This window comes from Neomonachus schauinslandi, chromosome 16 (genome assembly GCF_002201575.2).
Source record: "Neomonachus schauinslandi chromosome 16, ASM220157v2, whole genome shotgun sequence".
Taxonomy (NCBI): Eukaryota; Metazoa; Chordata; class Mammalia; order Carnivora; family Phocidae; genus Neomonachus; species Neomonachus schauinslandi.
The window spans coordinates 57,696,657-57,704,526 of NC_058418.1; positions in this window are offsets into that span (position 1 = coordinate 57,696,657).

The window sequence follows — 7,870 nt, forward strand, 5'->3', positions numbered from 1 at the left end:
TACTGGGTGCTGAGTCCCAGTCTGAGGCCACGTGCTGAGTCCTTGTCTGGGCCGATTACCGTTTTATCCTACGGGGACTCTCCATGGCAAAGAGCAGAGTTCAGGGGCACAGCTCTAGAAGCAGCGACCTAGACTTGGGGAAACCAGAAATCTGCATAAGCTCACTTATATTGACTTCATGGGGGATGCCTGGAAGGAGCCCCCTGAGGACCCTGCCCCCAAATCCAGCAGGAGTTGAAAAGAAGGCCATCTCAGGATGGATTAGGGTTTCTCAAGGAAGGCGATCATGTGGCAGCCTTCTAAGGCGAGGTCCCAAGCACCCCACCTGCACTCACACAGCAGAGGCATCTGCAACGGCGTGTCCCCCGGGGCTGGCACTGCCCTGGACTCCAGGCACCTGACCGGGCGGGCGTCCTCCAACAACAAAAGAGAGCCCATCAATAATCACACGTGGAACTGTAATGAGCCAACGGGTGCTGCCAAGACCTGGAACGCCTGGTGGGAGGAAAGAGACCGGTCTAGTTTAGCCTTCCCGGGACGAGAATCAAAGAGGGAGGCAGAGGGCCCCGCACGTGCACAGGGCGGTGCACAGGGGACTTGAGTGCAGGGCTCCTGAGAAGATGCGGGAGACCCTCCTGAGCTGGGTTCTAACACCCCGGGAGTGCTCTCAAGATGCCCCGGGATCCCGGGGTCCCACTGTTACGCAACACCGTCGATTGGTTTTCATCTGATCATGTCCTCAATTTCCTCTTGCAAGTCTGCTCTGGACATACTTGTATCTCAGAGTTCTCTGTGGCAAGTTGAACGGTCTTAACAAATACCCAATATCCAACTCTAAAATATCAGCAAAGAGTGCCATCTACTGGTGGCGTCCTCAAGGAGCTATTTGTCCTACAGATTTAAGGCGGCCAGGCGGCCGCTCACGGGGCAGCTTTTCAGCGCCAACCACGGCTAGTTTCTAATTTATTAAAAGCTGTGACCTTTATTTTCACGAGGGCTGGTGGGGAGAATATCTTGAACATTTTTCTATAGAGGGAAAGTTCTCGGGAGTTTCTGCCAAAAGCCTTAAAGTGTTATGCCCTCTACCTAGTTATCCCACTTCTGGGAATTTCTCTAAGGAGGTAAGGAGTGAGCTGTATTTTGGCTACATGGTTGTTTACTATAGCTTTAAAACGTAATGGCCAGTACTGGAAATAAACCAAAGAGCCGACGGACTTGCTTTGGTAAATGTGGCTGTATCCAGACCGTCGGCGGAATACAGGGGAACCGTGAAAAATCAGGATGTGAAAGAGTATTTTCCTGGCACAATCTAGTCTTGATTTATTGAAGAGGACGATGGGATGTAACATTCCAAAGCCGCATTTGGCGGACTCTTCATGTGCTCTGGCTAAACGGGGTCTCCCCTTCTATTTTTCCGAGACCTGGGAAACCTGCCATTTTGGAGGAGGAGCGGTTCCTGTTTCTCAGGTAGAGGGTGTAACCAGGCCTCAAGGCCAGTGCCTCTCCTGGGAAGGAACGTTTCCCAGGGCCTCTTGGAACAGGGAGGATTGGCACAGCCCTGGAGGAAAGTGTGCACTGTGCTTCGGCGGGCGAGAGCCGTATCTGTTGTGGGGCTTGCAGTTCACGACCCCTCTTAGGCGGCCTCTCTCTCTCTCCTGTTTGGAGCCCCAGAGGCTCTGGGGCCAATCTGGGCAGAAGAGAACCCATCGCAAGCCCCCCAGCAGCCGGAAGATGGGCTGGACGTCGGGCCAGTGTCGTATCCGCTCTGCACACTCTTCTTGCTTTCTGAGCGCAGTCCTGTAATCTCCAGAGCGGCCCTGGGGTTCAGGTTCCTGGCGGCAAGATGCGGGGTGCAGGAAATGGGAAGTGGGGAAGGGCGAGGGAGGGGCATAGGGAGTCTGAAGGCACAGACTCGGAGGTGTCAGTGCTGGCCGTGGTGTGGTCGGCAAGGGACCCGAGTTAACAAGACGGGTAACTATGTGAGGTGATGGTGCGAGGTATACTCGCTGTGGGGTCACTCAGCCGCATATACGAACCACGAGTCCTTACGCGCGGTGCGCCTGAAACTAATAAAATGTACCCATCGATCCTATCTCCGTAAACCTGGGGGGGACACGGTGGGGGAGATTTCACGCAGCAGTGTAATCCTCAGGCTTCGACTCAGGCTCCTGCACCTGCCCCTGGCCCCACGTCCTTGGGGCCGCCAGCTCAAGGACCTGGGCAAATCCAGCCCCTCTCTGGGCCTGGGTTTCCCGGGCTCCAAGTGGGGATCATCGCTCCCAGTACAAACGAGTACGGAGAACAGTGTCATCCCGGAACCACTCCGTCAGCAGTGACCACCAGCAGGGGTGATGGTGTCTATAAAATGGCAAATTTGATGAATTGAACCCCAACATGCTGAGAGCAGCCACCACCTTGTGCGCGTGCGAGCGTGTGTGCGTGTTACGTGCGACGTTTTCTTCTTTCTATTTCCCTGTTGTTTCTAAACTTTCCACAGCGAGCATATACTTCTTCCTCATTCTCAGTCTCTCTAAAGGTCCCATGTCCCAGAGCCCCAAGGTTGAAAGGAAACTCCCCAGGGCACACGCATGAGCGAGCTCTGAGTTCTGGCCCCCTTCCCACACGGAGCTGCCCCGAGCCTGGCTTGCGACTCCTCCCTGGGGAAGCCAGGAGTCTATGGGAAGTTGCCCTCCTGCTTCCCTGGCTTCGTGTCCGACAGCCGTTTGGGGCACACTCTGATGTTTTTGGTCTTGGGGAAGAAAAGTGTGGGCTCCTCGCCCGGGGAGAGTTGGATGGCCTGACAAACCCTCGATCACCAGAAGTGGGTTCGGTGTCTCACAAATATTCCAGCAAAGTCATCACCCGGCGAGCTTCACTTAAAGCAAGCCTCCTGTCCCTGAAGGTAAAGAGAACTTGCAAACCATGCACGCAGGCTGATTTTCTGCCTCGCTGACAGACCCTTGGCTCCCAAAGTGAGGAGGGGCTCACTTTGTCTCCAGGGTTTAAAAGGCTTCCTTCCCACCCCGGGGCGTATTCCTGGGCGCCCCCGCTTTGAGCTGCCCCAGGCAACATCTGCCACAATGTTTGCAGCCCAGCCAGTGGCCTGCCTTGGAAAGGAACCTCCAACCGTGTGCCTGGGCGTCACCCTGGGCCTCAGCTTCCACATGGGTAAAAGAGGGGCCATAGTTTGGGGTAGAACGGAGATAAGGCAGCCGCCCGCCCCCACGGGGCAACCTGCATTACAGCAGAGCCCTGCAAGGGGTGGGAATGAGGTGACCCTTCGTTGGCTCGGCCGGTGAGTCTGTCTGCCGCTCCAGGGCTGTGCTTTGAATCGCCCCGCCAGCCGGCGAGGTCCTGTGCCTTTATAGCTGTATCAGATCCTTGCTCTCCTTTTGAACTCCTTCTTTTTCCCAGGAAAGGGCAGACCCAAAAATCCCTCACTGATGTGGAAATTTGCCCCCTGTCTGCCTCTTCCCAGTCCCACGAGAAATATTTGTGTCCTTTTCACAAAGGAAGCTTCCTTTCTTTTCCTGGAAATTTGTTTGTAAAAGCCATGCTTTTGTTGCGCTCAGCTGCTTGTTTTTCCTGTCCGCACACTTGAAAAGGCAGGACGGCCCTCAGCAATATCTGAAATGAAGTTCCGTTCAGGAGCAGACCGCACGTGGAGTGGTTCGCCCGGCCAGGACGTGGAGATGCTGTATGTTATTTAAGTCCTGCAGCAACATCGTGAGGCCCTGTTCGTGGCTGGAGAAATAAGGCCCAGCGCGTTCAGGAGGGGGCCGAGCCCAGCCTCAGCCGCAGGGTGGGCCTCCTACACGGGCAGCCGTGCCAGCCACCCTCTAGCGCCAGACAGACCAGGCTCACGATCCTTCTAGTTCGTGGAGAGCGTCATTCCCGCTGCTCCTGGAGGCTCCCTGCAGGTCCGTTGCCCTCCGGCAGAATCCTTGCCCACTCTCGGGGAGGAAAGAGCTCCCGACTTCCCTTCACGGAATCCTTTTGGCTCCATTCACATGCTCAGCAAGGCCACCCAACTTTCTCAAGTTCGTAGGTGCGGAGATGGTCACAGTCTTCGTGGCTCCGGGTGGGATCCACAGCCCCAGGGAATTTCTGAGTAACAGCAGGGAGGTTAGAGAGATCGTGGGGCTAGGTTTGCATTAAGGGCTCAGCCAAGGGAAAAACAGAAAGTGGTCCTACCACCGGCCACTGGGCTCGGGCCTCCCTGCTCAGCATGGTTCCCAAGCTTGGCCCTGTGGACGCGCTCAGGAGGAGTGCCCGCTCTTGAGGATTACGCAGGAGGCAAGAGCAGGGAATGGGGAGGGAGAGTTCAGGCCCACCCATCAGCGGAGAGATGGGAAAGAAAAGCGGGGCAGAACCACATGCTGGAATATTAGTCAGCCGCCAACATGTGAACTGTGAGAGCATCACGCTCCGTGACAGAAGCCAGGTACGCGGGATTGCATGGTTCCCCGTACGCGGATGTCCAGGGAAGGCAGCATCTAGAGACAGAAGGTACATTCGCGGTTGCAGGGGGAGAGATCCGGGCGGGGGGGGCAGTGACTGCTGATTGCGGGTTCTCTTTGGGGAGACGAAACGTCGTGGAACCAGATAGGGGTGCTGGTTGCACTACAGTGTGAACATGCTAAACGGTACTGAACTGTCTACATTAAAAGGGCTAACGGTCACTTTTATGTTACGTGGATTTTAACCTTAAGAAAAGAGGGCGCCTGGGTGGCTCAGTCGGTTAAGCGACTGCCTTCGGCTCAGGTCATGATCCTGGAGTCCTGGGATCGAGTCCCGCATCGGGCTCCCTGCTTGGCAGGGAGTCTGCTTCTCCCTCTGACCCTCCCCCCTCTCATGTGCTCTCTTTCTCATTCTCTCTCTCAAATAAATAAATAAAATCTTTAAAAAAAAAAAAGAAAGAAAGAAAAGAGAAAAGGGTGCTGGCTGGACTTGGCGGCCCTAGGTTCAAGTGTGGTCTCTACCACTGTGGTTAATGGTGCTCCAGGCAGGGCCCCACTCAGCTTTGGAGACTCAGTTTCTCTTTTATGAAGCAGGGTGGGTAGGAGGAGCCGAGGGTGAAGCACCTCACCAGAAAGGTGATCTTCCAGGACCCACGGGGGACTGGCTCGTGGGGTGCGGGCCTCCAGCCCTGGCTTACTTTCCCAGTGTGGGCTGAGCTGGAATGTGCATCCGAGGAAACATGGGCAGAAGTGGTTCTGGCGCTACCCTCACTGCGTCTTCTGCTGTGGTCACTCGTCCGGGCGTGGTCTCAGTGGCAGGAATGTCTGTGTCAGGCAGCTGATGAGCCTCTGAAAGTGCATCTGTCTTGCTGCCGCCACGTGTCTCCCCTCCTGCAATCACTGACCATTCCAGAAGACCCTTTGGACCGGCCAGCGACCGGATAGCCCTGCAGCCAGGTGGTGTCAACGGCCCCACCCATCTCTGGCACAGTCGATCATCAAACCATTGACCACCCAAGCCAATCGGGTCTTCCCCCCAAGAGGTCTGGGTTTGGGACTCAGGGCTTCTCCTGGGGGTTTATGCCAAAGGCCTGAGGAACAAGTCAGAACACTGGTTGGACATTTTGGTCCTCGTCTGATTTCTTCACGTGGTTAATATGCAACCAGTGCTGGGCTCTGTCCTGCACCTCCTTGCACAGGCTTGTTTGGGAGGTGGCCCCCACCTTATTTAACGGATATTAGTTGAATTGTGTCCCCCTAAAACAACAGATAGAAGTCCTACCCCCCCAGGACCTCAGAATGTGGCCTCATTTGGAAATAGGTGATTGCAGAGGTAACTAGGGAGGATGAGGTCATCCTGCAGCCTGGTGTCCCCAGCCCAGTGTGACTGGTGTCCCTACAAGAAGATAGCACGTGAAGACCAGACACAGTGACAGTGGAGAATGGCCAAGGACCACGGGTGACACCAGAGGCAGGAAGAGGCAGGACAGGTCCTCTCCAACCGGCTTCGGAGGACACACGGCTCTGATTTTGGACTCTGGGCTCCAGAACGCTGCGAGAATAAACTTCTGGTGTGGAGAACCCCCAGCGTGTTGTGCTTTGTTGTAATAAGCCCTAAGCCGGTCCTGAGACATTATAGAAAGGGTGGACACCTGTGCCGGGCCCCTTCTCAGACCTGGCCTGTCGTGTCGGCCTGTCAAGGGCGCAGCTAGAGCTCGCTAACCTGTCTGCGTGACATTCCCCCAGAGTGCCCATCTCGCTGAGCACCCGCAGGTCCCTGTGCACCCAGCTCCGTGGAGGGCCTGGCTCTCCCTGTGGGCACGTCTGAGCCGAGGGGGCCAAAGGCTCCAGCAGCTGGGAGAGCACGTCCGTGCAGAATCATCTTCTGGTGGAAGGAGGGACAGATGGACGAGGCAGTGCTGTGCCAGGCAGCCTCCATGACGGGGACCTGCACACACAGACGTGAGCTTGCAGGGTCTCCTCCCGCCTCAGACTGGCCACCTTCAGGCCATCTCACACCCTGAATTTGCCTCACCTGTGGAATACAGTGGGGAAGGAGGTAGTTCCCAGTGGCCAGCCTGCCTCCTGCGGCCAGCTCAGGCCCACAAGAAGGAAGTGCAGGGAGAGCCTGTTCCCATCGCTACTCCCATCCCGAGTGGACACGGGCAGTGGCAGGAGGGTCTGGGCTGCCTCTGGCCCCCACCCCGGGCAGCTAGGAGGAGTGAGGCAGCCTCAGGATGAGGCCCTGCCCGCTGGGCCCCAACACCACCCCGGCTCCCCGAGGCCCCGGGGGCAGCACCTGCCTGCTGGGGGTCTGGCCCCAGACATTCCCACCTTGTCCATGTAGCAGTGTGGCCCACACACGCATCTGTGTCACCGTACTCGGCCCTTTGGAGGTTCTAGAAGTGAGTGGGGCGTGGAAAAAGGAAAACGCCAATCAGAAGTGTAGCTCTCACACCTTGAGGCCACGGAGGAACAGTCGGAGCTGCAAGGGGTTGGGGGGGGGTCCCTCCACCTTCTCCCCCTGACCTCCGCCCCAAACTTCTAGGCCAGCAGAGCGAACCCTGTCCTCTGAGCCGTGCATCAATGCCTTGACCTTACCCTTGACCCCCCACGTTCTCTGGCTCCCACAGCCAGGGGGGCAGAAATCACAGTGCAAATGTCTCCAGCATCCAATGCTTCCAGCCCCTGCTGCCGGCGTGGTTCACCACTGGGTCTGCGTCTGGAACATGAGTGACACGGAGCCCTGGTCACCTCTAGCATAGTCCATACTTGCTTATGACATCCCGTCTCTGCACCGCCTTCCCCGCCGATGCACGTCCCGCCAGGGCCGGACCCCGTGTGCTTTGCTGTTTTGTTCACGGACATATCCCGACTGTCTTGCACACTAACTGGTACACACTGGCTGGAGGTGTTTGATAAATGGTTGTCGGACGTTAATTGCAGGGAAGCTGTGTGTTTCCTTATGGAATCGCGGATACGGATGTAAAGCCTGAGCTATCCACCTGCTGTTTGATGTCTGTATCTTTGATTTGTGTTTGTATGTTCAGGGACCTGGAACACCCCCTCTGAATTTCCAGAATTTAGTAAAAGGATCAGAAGATTTCACTCTACTTTAAAATAGTTTCCCTATTTCAATGCTACTAAGAAAAAAAAATTCCCAAACTGACACAGGAAATTCTGATAGAGTATAATCTTGACATTGAAAAAATACACAGCCTTAATCTTCAGTGCAACAGTCGGTGAATGTATCTTAAGTATGGCGGAAACAGAAGAGCTTTTTTCCTGTTGACAGCCATTCTAACATTTCCATGGACTTGGGGCCAGGCATCTCACTGCTTAGCGGCCGACGTGTGAGCCCAGCCTGCGTATTAGACAAAGCACCGACAAGCTGACTCTCACACTGAACT